At 44.2% G+C, this 13,326-nt stretch overlaps 1 long non-coding RNA gene across 1 annotated transcript; it reads right to left on the bottom strand.

Moving 5' to 3' along the window:
• Positions 1–754: 754 nt before the first annotated feature.
• LOC122368053 lies at positions 755–6,596 on the bottom strand. Its single transcript, XR_006254174.1, has 2 exons — positions 6,450–6,596; positions 755–802 (listed from the first exon to the last, which is right to left on the bottom strand). It is a non-coding gene; the product is annotated as an uncharacterized LOC122368053 (long non-coding RNA).
• Positions 6,597–13,326: the final 6,730 nt, after the last annotated feature.

The following is a 13,326-nucleotide window of genomic DNA, read 5'->3' as shown; positions in this document are numbered from 1 at the left end:
ACTTGTAACGGCACACACGCTCGTTTTTTTCCGCGAGGCTCTAGCTCTATTAGAAGCGAAACGGCGTGCTGGGGTCGTATCAACCCCTCCGAAACCCATTTTGTTTGCGGGAAAATGAGGAATTTATAGAAAGAACACCTTTCTAATTTTTTGCATGTCGATTTGCAATGACATGAAGATTATTTTGAAAAAATAAAAATGTGAAAAATTTTGGTCCCAAAAGTCATTAGAGGCAAATGAAAAAAGATTAAGGTTTTTGCTCAACAATGAAATTTTTTCTTTGGAATTTTTAAATAGTAATATTAATTTTTGATTCATCGCAAGCTTAGTGTTGTTTACTTTTTGTTGGTTGCTTAACCCGTTCTTGAGTTATAGGCCATCAAACTCACCGTTACATACCGAAGTTAAAAAAATGTAATGCAATATAACTCAAAAAGTTTTTATCTGAGAAGTCTGATATTTTGCTAGGCGTCTTTGGGGCCTATGATTACCCCTAAGACCGATTTTCATTAAAATCTGAGAGATGAGGGTGACGGGCCTGGTACGATCTATCGTGGAATGCCCCAGCTGGATAATGGTTCACACCATTTACACCGTGACGTAATTCACGTTGTCATTCTTTTCATCATAGCACCCGTTAGTGTAAAAATCATCATTGCATGTTAAGATCGTTCAATTTTTTTCATCACTGACTGGTAAAAAACAAAACTTTTTTCATCTGCACAGGTAACGGTGAAGTAAAAATTTTACACTGCTGCTGCGACAGTCGTATGGCAATCGTTCTGTCAGTTGTGAGGTGTACCTTGGGTTACAGGACAATTTGCCGAACTGCATTTTGCCGAATGCTTATTCGCCGAATGTCAATATGTCGAATGCATTTTGCCGACGTGTCTCTTTGCCGACGTGTCAAAAGGGCGAAGTGCTAAAAGTCGAAATGCAATTTGCCGACATGCCTTTTTGCCGACGTGCAATAAGTCGAAAATGTCAATTTGCCGAAAAGTCAATTAGTCGAAATGTCAATTCACCGAAATGCTAATTTGCCGAAGTGCTAATTAGTCGAAATGTCAATTTGCCGAAATGTCAATTTGCCGAAAAGTCAATTAGTCGAAATGTCAATTCGCCGAAATGCTAATTAGTCGAAATGTAAATTTGCCGAAGTGTCAATTAGTCGAAATGTCAATTTACCGAAAAGTCAATTAGTCGAAATATCAATTTGCCGAAATGACAATTAGCCGAAATTAACCTAACCTAACCTAACCTAACCTAACCTAACCTGACCCGTAAGTATTAACTTTAGGACCGACTCGCTTTTCAAAGGTAAAGAAACCCACTTACATGTCACCAAAGTATAAGAAAAACATAACCAAACCTTACCTAGCCTGACCTACTGATTTTTTCCTGCCCGTGGATAAGGAAGAAGATTCTCACATGAATAGATTGCAGACAATGACAAGTCAATTATTTTTAGGTCAATTGTGCATCAGGCTTCAGGCCTTCGGCCTGAAGCCAGATACACAACAATTTAACCCTCACCGGACCTATTGGTTTTCTACATACGAGTACGCGCCGGCCGAGGTGGTAGGTAATTGCTGAAAGGCGATTTGCCGAATGTCATTTTGCCGAATGTCATTTTGCCGATATGCTTTTTGCCGACGTGTCAAAAAGTCGAAATGCCATTTGCCGACATGCCTTTTTGCCAAAATGCCTATTTGCCGAAATGCTTATTACCTATAGTTCGTTTTTTTTCTCAAAAGGACGCTGGCTCAAAGTTCAATATCGAAGCTCTCACGTGAGTTTTGGCAGCTTCAGTGTCTGGCCCACGGTCATAGAATGTCTGGCCAAGAATTTGTTACCGAAAAAAATAATCGATTTCAAATTTTGCACGGTAAGTAGCTGGAAATTGTTTCTTAAAAATGAACATCCTATGATGATGTCACTGGTGGCAACAGGCACCCAAATGTCCGTGCAGTGGGACAAGTGTCAACAAATTTGGGTGCAGAACAGTTTTTCACTGTTGCCGAGCTTATAATCGAGTGAGCGGTTCCGTCCATGATAGTCATAAGTTACATTGAAATACATGTTCGACAGCATGACGTCACCGCTGTTCTCATATCTGGTTCCAAAACGCCCATATGGAAATTATCGGGAAGAAATCACATGTTAAAATTAGTCGACGTTCGATTTTCTCAGGTTCAGTTTTTGCTCGTTTTGCTCGCTAAAACACGTGCTTGTTCGAAAAATATACTTGGAGCCAGCGTCCTTTTGAAAAAAAAAACGAACTATATGTCGTTTCGCCCCTGGTGGAGCTGGCGCGTCGCGGAAAAAACGAGCGTGTGCGCCGTTACGAGACGCAGAGATTGATATCCGATTTTAAGGTCCTACGTCAACCGGTGACCTCTGAGGTCAGGTCAAGTGCCCCAAGGTACGGTTCAGTTTTTGGCGAATAACTTCGCCACAAAGGGCCGCAGAGCCGCGATTTTGGCAGCATCGTGTTTGCCTTGCTTAGGCGCGTCAAATGATATAATTTTTGTTTGGGTCAGGTCAACTTAGGGTGTTGACCTCTCAGGTCACGGTCAGGTCAGCACCCCCAGGTCATGAAGTTGGTGGATAGAGGTCATGTCGCATATCATTCGATTCGGCAGGTCTTCCTGAGTCCATTGGTGGCTTTCCCGACTCACTAGCTCAATTTGATCGGGAGTTATTGACGAAAAACTAATATGCCGTTGATGACGTCATGAATGACGTCACACAAGGTCAACATTGCAAAAGTTACGCATCTAACCTTGCAAGGAAGGCGTCAAATCACGATTATGTGTGCTTGAGATAGTAAGAGGTCGTTCCCGGCGCCAGAATAGCAGTTTTCATTTTCTTATTGACCTAAAATGGTGAGGTCACGAAAATGACCTGACCTCAAATAGCCTTTAGGAAAATCTGAGACATACAAGCTGTGAGACTCGTAATGCATATTAGGTCCTGCATGTTTCATTTCCCTGTGAAAGCTCCTCTGGCCGTGAGGGCGTTGCGAAGTTGCGACATCTGAAGACCGTGCAGAGGTTCACTTATGACGTCATAGGTCGGTGACCTGACCTGACTTGAAGATGCGGTTGGTGTAAAAAGATCCGGCTTGAATCAAAGGTCAGCTATGCCACGTTTCAGCTCTCTATCGCCAGCGTGTTCGGAGCTATCGCGAACAAAACCGGCACCCGCACCCCCCCCCCCCCTCAGCCGGCGAGGGTTAACCTAAAAATATTTGACTTACCTTTGCCTGTAATCTCTCCTAAATTGCCTTCGGCACTGCACTGCTCCGCCACGAGCAATTTGATTACGGAGCGAGCGAAGCGAGCGTAGTCTTTCCTTAGATTAACGGAAATTTCTGAGTATGAGCGGCCGGCCGGCCGGCCGGCCGTGGTCACGCTTTTGCGAGGCTTATATCTCAGCAACCACTTGACCGATTTACACGCGGTAATTTTTGTAGGGTAGCTTCATTCCTTCTACCAAGTATTGGACTATTCCTGATGCATGTGGGTGACCCCTTATGCACGTGCCACGTGCAAAACGAAGAGGTGTCCGTTTTGTAATTGTTGCAATATCTCGGTAACTACTTGGCCGATTGCGCTGAAAGTTGGCATGGAGGTAGACACCCACTAGGCACTGCATATCCATGTGCCAGAGTTGGGGCGCTGCTGCACGTGCGCACGTGCAGGGGTCGTTTCCAGATCTCGAGAACGGCTGGACTGATGGCGCTCAAATTTGGTACACGGTTAGGGACCAGTTAGTAGGGTGTCGTGCACAAGTCAGTTGGGACCCATTTTGCACGTGCGCACGTGCAGGGTGCCGCTTCAAGATCTCGAGAACGGCTGGGCCGATTGTGCTCAAATTTGGCACATCGCTAGAGACCGGTTAGTAGGGTGCCGTGCACAAGTCAGCTGGAGGTACCCCCTCGAAATTTCGCACGTGCAAGGCTCACCCTCTCGCTCGCTCCGTTAGTCGCCCCAAAAGGCGTTATACTGGTGTTTATTTCCACATGGTATTGGTGCTTTTAAACTTGCTTGTGCCATGAATAATTATTAGTTATGAAATCAGGAGGTCAAAGGATACCTATCATTACGGAGCGAGCGAAGCGGGCGTAGTCTTTCCTTATATTAAACCACGCCCCGTTGGGCTCTGCCGAGCAACGCGCCCGGTTGGGGGGGGGCCATTTTGCCCCCCCCCCCCCCCTAAGATCTCGAGAACCACGCAACATAGCGACAAGCGGTAAACGGCGTTGGATAGCCCCAACTATTGGATAGCCCGGGGAACTACCTTGTGACCCAATTTTATTGACCTAGGTCAAACCGATGACGTCACAGGTCAGGTCAAAGGTCCAATTTTCACCGTTTACAGGCACTTCAAGAAATGCGTTGTAAAATCGATTAAAATGCATTTCATTGAAAATCATCGATGGGGAAATGTTCTTCAAACACATATTTTGCTATTTGAGGTCACTGATACCAGGTCAGGTCACAGGGGTCAGGTCACGGGGGGTCACAATATGAAAGTGTCGTGTGATACATGTTTTATGGTCCATTTTACATGACAAATGCGATTATATGGGTCAGGCAGCCTTTGGGGCCAGCTCAGATCACGTTTTGGTCAAGGTCAGGTCAAGGTCAGGTCAAGGTCAGGTCAAATTAGTTCAAATTTCAAAGTTAATATTTTTGCATAAAATGGGTATCGAATCGATGCAGCTCGTCACGGGGAGTTCAATGGTGGTCTTTGTTTTGCCGTACGTGGTCTAGAATCGCTAAAAATTGAGTTCAAAAATTTGACGTCATCATTTTTGAATAGTTTTTTCGCTATAACTTGGCCAAAAAACGAGATATCGATCTGAAATTTGGTATGTATATAGAAGAGCGCTGGGACTATTACATATATTCCGGTTTTTTCGAAATTCAGAAAATTTTTGGATTTTTTAAAAGTTTTTCTAAAAAATTCAATTTTTTGATTTTTTGGGGTCAAAAACCAAACATTTTGAAAATCCGAGATAGCAGTTTTGTAGCGCCGCTTTTTGTCTACTAGACCATATAAAGAACTTTGAAATTGCTTAATAACTGTAGATTTGGTGAGCGTTTCAAGATTGCATGTTTTTTGCTCATTTTTGCTCGAACATGACCTCAGTTTGACCTCAATAACTCCTGACCTAAGGTGACCTAAGACTTGAAATTTGGTGTGAAGGTGTCAAATTGATGCCCGGGAAGGTACTGAAAATTTGGCGGCGCTGCGCGCCGCCGTTTTCTTGCTATTCAGGAAAAACCACAGGGGGGACCAAAATGCCCCCCCCCCCAACGGGGCGAGGGTTAACGGAAATTTCTGAGTTATGAGCGGCCGGCCGGCCGGCCGTGCGGACGCTTTTGCGAGGCTTATATCTCAGCAACCACTTGACCGATTTACATGCGGTAATTTTTGTAGGGTAGCTTCATTCCTTCTACCAAGTATTGGACTACTCCCGATGCATGTGGGTGACCCCTTATGCACGTGCCACGTGCAAAACGAAGAGGTGTCAGTTTTGTAATTGTTGCAATATATCGGTAACTACTTGGCCGATTGCGCTGAAAGTTGGTATGGAGGTAGGCACCTACTAGGCACTGCATATTCATGTGCCAGAGTTGGGGTGCTGCTGCACGTGCGCACGTGCAGGGGTCGTTTCCAGATCTCGAGAACGGTTGGACCGATTGCGCTCAAATTTGGTACACAGTCAGGGACGGGTTAGTAGGGTGCCGTGCACAAGTCAGTTGGGACCCATTTTGCACGTGCGCACGTGCAGGGTGCCGCTTCCAGATCTCGAGAACGGCTGGGCAGATTGTGCCCAAATTTGGCACATCGCTAGAGACCGGTTAGTAGGGTACCGTGCACAAGTCAGTTGGAGGGACCCCCTCGCAATTTCGCACGTGCAAGGCCCACCCTCTCGCTCGCTCCGTTAGTCGCCCCAAAAGGCGTTATACTGGTGTGATTTGCTTCTTACCTGGGGATTGCACCAAAAGAAAATTGGTGATCGGTCCTAAGTAAATAAACACCACTTAACCTAACCTAACCTAACCTAGGTTTGCACATTGACATTTCGGCAAAGTTATATTTCAACTCATTGACATTTCGGCGAACTGCCAATTCGACAGATTGACATTTCGGCAAATTGACATTTCGACAAATTTACATTTCGACTAATTGACGTTTCGACTAATCGACATTTCGGCAAATCGCATTTCGGCAAATTTACATTTCGACTAATAGGCATTTCGGCAAATTGACATTTCGGCAAAAAGGCATGTCGGCAAATGGCATTTCGACTTTTAGCATTTCGACTTTTTGACACGTCGGCAAAAAGCACATCGGCAAAATGACATTCGGCGAAATGCATTCGGCAAAATGACATTCGGTAAATCGCCTTTCGGCAATTTGTCCGGACACCGTACCTTGTCCCCGCAATCGGCAACCGTTCACAGCGTTTTTTCAAAGTTCTGCTGCGACAGTCGTGTGGCAATCGTTCTGTCAGTTGTGAGGTGTACCTTGTCCCCGCAATCGGCAACCGTTCACAGCGTGTTTTCATAGTTCTGCTGCGACAGTCGTGTGGCAATCGTTCTGTTGAGTGAACTCGCGATCGTTCGCGTTCACACAGCGTTTTTCCAAAGTCGTTGGAAAATACACTGCATAAAGATGAGCACTGTATGTGTTAACGAATACCTGCTCCCAGGACAAGTATGCGATAGTAGATGACTAGGGTTACCCGCGTGCTCCGCAACGCGAAGGGGGGATTTTTTGACCCGTGGGTATTGGGTTGGTCTGTGTCGATTTGGTTGGTAGATATCCATTTCGTTCGATTGCTTTTTGACGGCCAAGCATTTTGTAAGAAAACAAAAAGATACATCGCATCGAGGTGCCCGTGTCGTATTATCATGAGTTCTACTTTAGAATGATTCGAAAACTGGCGTGAAGTCTTTTGAGGGCCATCGATGAATTTCGCTAAAAATGACAATGTAATGGTTTGGAACATTTACATTTTTAAGGATACTAGATGGCATATTTTGCGCTATAACTGTGTGTTTTGATAGATGCGTTTGATGGGGCATTAGTTTGGGTGTGGGAACTTGTGATTTTTATTTGTCTTATTTTGTCGGAGTTGGATGTTTGTTTGAACGGCATGGTATGCTGGTGCTGGTTGCGGGTTGTTAGAGCCTTTCTCATGGTTTGCCTTTATCGCACTCAAACCCACCCTACCCTTACCTACCCATACCCTACCTTACTAATAACCTACACATAGTTACCCTTCTCATACTCGATTAACCCTCGCCCGCACATGCCATTTTCCCATCCTAGAACGCACATGGGGGGGGGGGGTGGTTGCCACCCCCCCCCGCGCCATTTCGTTCCTGTTGGAGATAGAGCTTAGCAGTAAAGACCAAAAAGATTCTTTGGGAAGAGACGAATCCAATGATACCCAGTTTTACCTTCTCAGGTCAGTCATTGACCTTCCAGGTCAGGTCAAACTAAAAAATGTTGCTGTTTTGGGTCACCGTTGGATATCAAGTGCGCTGCTTATCAAATACCGATGACGATGCTGTTTTCTGGTGCCAAGCCAGCTAGAACCTATTTCTCACACTATCCGACCAGAATTTTGCTGCTGAGGTCATTTCAGGTCAAGTTAGGTCAAGGTCAATTATATGTGTTTGTATGTGTGTGTGTGTCTGTGTGTATACTGACGTGTGCACCGATTGTTTTTGGGTCCATATTACATGAAATCATGATCTGAGAAGCTTTTACCAAAAATGCAGTCAAAAAACTTCACAAAAAGTAAATTCAGCTTGCCTAAAACGCAATTATCTTAGATGACCTAGGTTGACCTTGACCCTGACCTTGACCCCTGTACATCGTCGAACAACATGTTCCATGATAGGTGGGAGGTAAGACTGGCAAAAAAGGCCGAAATCAGGGTGTCAAAAGCTCACAAGGCCCATGACAAACGCAAGATGTTGAGAATTGGCCATTTGGGTCATGACATGACCTGAAAAACAAGGTCATATCTCCGAAACCAAAAATCACAGAAACTTGAAATTTTCAGTGGACATCAAGAAAGGATAGACGAGCAGCTATACGAAAAATCAGCCTTCTAGCTCTAAAAATGTTGAGTGCAGAGCAGAAAGACTGCCTGGGGGGGGTGGCAACCACCCCCCCCCCCCCATGTGCGGGCGAGGGTTAAAGTAACGTACCAAATTTGAGCGCAATCGGCCCAGCCGTTCTTGAGATATAAAACTGGCCCACTGCACGTGCGCACGCGCTAGCTGAGACTCCAGATGACTTGTGCCAGCCACCTTTCTAAATTGTCCCCAACAGTGAACAAAATTTGAGCGAAATCGGCCCAGCCGTTCTTGAGATGTAGAAGTGGACCCCTCACGTGCGCACGTGCAATCGGTCCACCACACCTGCGACACATGACCATGCATCGCCAGGTGAGTGCCCCCTCCACCCACAGTCCAAGTTTCAGCACAATCGGCCCAGTAGCAGCTGAGTTATTCCTAGTACAATAATGTGCTGTTTACTGGTAGGCGCTTATTTTCAGCATTTGTAATTCCCCTTTGCGGGCGGTGCATTGCAGCCCATGCTTCGATAGCTATTGTCAAAAGTTGAATGACCTGCCGGCCATAAGCCATCGATCGGATTTTGTCGAAAAATACCTGTAGCGTTAACAAAACACGGTCGTATGTTTGAGTCATTTTCACAAAAGTTAATTGATTTTTCGATAATATTTTGGGTGTATATTGGTCAGAAAAGAATGCTCTTTCCGAATATGTACGTTTCATAGCGACTGATCAGCGTTTTCAACACGTTTTGATGTTGTAAAGGACAACGCGCTCCGCGCGAATCAAATTTTCCAATTAATTTTTCGTTATTAAGGAAATGGTACGGATCATCGCTTTTTATTTGTTTTTCTATCATTACACGTACATTTGCCTGCAAAATGGCACCACACCGATTTCATTCCGTCAAACCGTTTTCCAGCGGCATCTATTTTCCCGTCACAATGCACGAAATCGGTCATTTTTTGACAACCGGGGGTGCTGTCTTGCACGTGGCGCGTGCTATGCTATGAAACCATATCGATACGCTAGTTCCATCTCTCCTCTATCCATTGGTGGCAATCCCATCTCGCTGCGGTCACCCATCGCCGAGTTATAAGCCCGGGAGAGGAGCGCTGGAGGCCCGATTTTCGCCCGTTGGCGGTTTTCGCCGTCCCCGTGTTAAAGGGACCCTCCCACCTTAACATTAGATTTGAGTTGAGATAGCCAAAATGGGGTCCCTGGCTCACAATTACCGGTTTTGGCACTCACAGCATCGAGAAATGCCTTAAATCGGAAATATTGAATTTCAAAATTGCAGCATTTTGATTCAGAGGGGCTAATGCTTAGGAATACCCCTCTGAATGTGTGACGTCAGCGCAGATATCTAACGCTTTTTAAATGTTTGACTTAAACGTTTTGTAGCACGCGGTGGTATATGCTATTTGCGCGCAACATCTGCCGCAAACGCCGCACTTCTAAAATAAAGTCGCTAGAAACAGCGGAGATCCCAAAAAAGTAAACAAAAGTAAAAGTCTAATATCTTGAAAACCGGTGAATATTTTTCGGTGAAATATGGTAGATATTCGTTTTCGCTCTTTCTGAACCGAGCGACATCATTTTTATGCCAATTCATAAACTTTTTTGAAGGTGGGAGGGTCCCTTTAAGCCTATGGGAGCACCCTTTTGCACGTGCCGACGGCGCACCCCTGGACCGATCCGTCCCAAATTTTAATACAGAGGTCACATCAACCCATCGATTCGGCATGCCAAATTTCACGTCGCTACGCGGCGCCTTTCAGGCGCAATAAGACACATAAGGCATGACAGTCGCAGGCATGGAGATTGGACGGACGACTTATAATTCATAATATAGACTGTTGCTAATCATGCAAAAATGAAGAGTGAATATCGGACAGAATTGAATGCTCTATCCAATGGTACCATATTCAATTGCCAAAGGTATCAGGTTATGCAGCAAACCCCGTGTGATTAATAAAATGGCACAAAATTGACAAACACCATTTTCTCCTGTGATTTGCACCACCTTGATTTGGATCAATCAGCTTTTCACAATTTTTACATGAGAGGCGGTACCTTTCTCTTGCAGCATATTTACGTCTGGACAACGAGTTGCGTTGGAGAGGCCGGAAATAGTGGCCATTTCAGGACCGCAAGAATGGACCGTCATTGGAATGATTCTTTTTTAAACCGTGCACTGTTTTCGGCCTGAATTTTATAGTTACTACAAAATATTTTCTAATTACGTTTCCACCAAGAATGAATGCCATCAGGGCTAAATTTTTACTACTATTGCATTTTGTCAAGAAGCATATAGTGCTGTTATATTGCAGTTTTAGCGCGTTTGTTACAAAATATGAAGCGAATAAGTGGCCTTGGAATAAGCGTCAGTGTGCCAGAAGTTAACTTGAGGGCTAATTGCTCTTGTCCATCCACTAAAATTTATTAAATATTTTGCTTTGTGCATTCCAAAAGGAGAGGGAACTATTTCATTTGTGCCTTCATGTCAGAATTGAAGGTGGATCATTAAATTTTCAACGCAGTTTACAAACAAGCATTTGGTCTTTCTCGTATATAAGCAGTGGCTAAGAAAAGGTTGATCAATCCTGAAGTTCAGTCATCGTACCTCAACTTGGTAGCAAGATCCCCCAAGGACAGAGGATATATTGTATACCTACATGTCCTGTAAACCAAAACAAACAAGCATTTGGTCTTTCTCGTATATAAGCAGTGGCTGAGAAAAGGTTGATCAATCCTGAAGTTCAGTCATTCAACTTGGCAGCAAGATCCGGCAAGGACAGAGGATATATTGTATACCTGTTCTGTTGATCAAAACATTTTTGTGCCTGCAAAGGCTTAAGTTATCTGTGGTGTGTTCGGAGTTAGGCTATATGGCAGTTTTTGTTGTATGTTTATGTGGAGATTGAATATAACTGTGACCCTGTGCTTGTTTGTATACTTACTTCAAACAGGGAACAGCACATTCACATAACATACTCACCTAGCACCTAACTCATAAGCTGTAATCTGTACTTACCTTACCTTACCTTACGGTATACGGGTTGTGGGAGGCCAATTTGGCCTGTGGGGCCCGGTCTCAGCGAGCTCCCAGTGCTTATCGACAGTCAGCCTCAGGTTGGGTAAGATCGGGTTCAGGTGGGAAGGCTTTGCATGATGTCAGCCCAGTGGGCATCCAGCCTGGTCTTGAATTGGTTGACTGATGTAGCTGATACGACCGCTTGCGGGAGAGCATTCCATGGGTTAATAACACGTGTGCTAAAAGAGTGTCTCCGGATGAACGTCGTGGCCCGCGGTTTCGCTAGTTTCCACTCATGGCCTCTTGTTCTTCCTGAAGTTGATCTGGTGAGCAGCTTCTCGGTGGGGACCGCCATGCCACCATGCAGAATCTGATAGACGGCTATCATATCACCCCGTTGACGTCTGTAGTATAGCGAAGGGAGCTTCAGCGCGCGCAACCTCTCTGGATACGACAGGTGTCGGACAGTTTGTACCAGGCGAGTAGCTGTACTTGTTCATGTCTAGAGCATTAACAAAGCACTAAAGTAGCTTAGTAATCATTTCCCACATTTTCTGAGCATCTAACATGACATACAGCAGTGCAGAGCAGCTTCAGAGAAGAAACACTTTAAATGCACAGACTCACACCAGCCACCCAATGAGTCAGTTCCTCAGATGACTGTTTCCCTGGATGCTTGGCAATATGTGAGCTAACTTTTGGCAAGTTGAAGGTTAGCAGGTAAGATTGAGTTAGGGTGAGTACCTACCTATAACTGGGTGCTACTGCTATGCAGGTCTTGGGTAGGCTGCAAATATGTGTGATGATTGAGGTTAGGTCAGCTGTCAAGTTGTCAGGTATACTCATTGCTCAGGTCAGGTCACATTTTTATGGACACTTGGCAAATTAAAAAACTAACAATCTTCTAATCTAAGCTAACCTGACTTAACATACACAACTACTGACTATAGGAACTAAGCACCTACCTACTTGTGCCTACAGCTCATACCATGTCAAAGTAGAGTTCCTTGGTGGAAGATTACCCTCAGTACTTTTTATCCCAGCCCTGTGAAGAAAACTAATACTTCTAAGCTCTGAGTCACTGCTGGCCATCCACAGGAAGAAACGCTGAGACTGAGAGCTTTGCCATTGTATATTGGACCAATAATCACTATCACGAATGACTATGAACACATTATATGATCACATCGTTGCATGGATTGTCACATTGACAATTCTACTACAATCCTTTTTTCAAGAAATACAGTGATGATTAACATCAAAATCAACATAAAGTGGATTTAAAGATCCAAGCTTTCTCCTCCAGTAGCAATGGAATGATCGCACGTTTCAACTTTCATTTGCCAGACACTGAGTACCTGATGCACATTACAATCTGCATAGCATCTAAGCATGGTAAAACTGCCCAAGTCCATTCATTCTAGATTTTTAACTTGATAGTTAGCACTAATTTATCTTGCTGTTGTAAGTTATCATTCAATATTCATACCAATACATCAATATGCACTCATCAGTCAACATTTTCTGGCATGATCCTGCTCAGCGTGCTCTTCAGTATTGCTCCAAGGTCTGCAATATTGATATTATAGCTTTTTTGGCCAATAAGCTCTTTTAATTTTACTTTTTCTTGCTTATAAATGAGCCCGATCAACTTGCGGTTATCAACCAAAATTTCATAGCTTGTTCAACTTGATATTGATATTGCTCAGGAGTCAGGACCTCTGTCAGGCTCCTGGATACTTCGGATTGTTTTCAGTCAACATGCTTCTTAAATATGATATAAGTCAATCTTAAGGGATTCAAAACCTGATACCTGATACCTGATACCTGATCCAAAACATCCAACGAAACGACGTACAAGAGTAAGAAAACCACCAGATAAACTTAAAAATGGCCTTGGAACAGAGCGTGGTGCTCTCCCACTGCTCTCCATTTGTTTGTTTACAATGATTGTAGTGCTGATGCATTTTTAGGACTCTGAACGTCAGCTTATAAAAAATGAAACGTTTTTACAAAAGTTGTAAGGCAAGTAATATTTATCTGAAAGAACTAAAATATTCAAAAGCTAAACACTATGAAATACATGAATCGGAAAGAAAAAGTAACCCAAAAATCCAGCCTAATCACCGGCTCCTAAAACTGCAACAAAATCATCACTTTTCCCCGCAACTCGTTGTCCAG

This window comes from Amphibalanus amphitrite, unplaced genomic scaffold (genome assembly GCF_019059575.1).
Source record: "Amphibalanus amphitrite isolate SeventyFive unplaced genomic scaffold, NRLGWU_Aamphi_draft 000918F_arrow, whole genome shotgun sequence".
NCBI lineage: Eukaryota > Metazoa > Arthropoda > Thecostraca > Balanomorpha > Balanidae > Amphibalanus > Amphibalanus amphitrite.
Note: the sequence above shows the minus strand (reverse complement) of the source record. Positions and strands in the feature narration are given on the sequence as shown.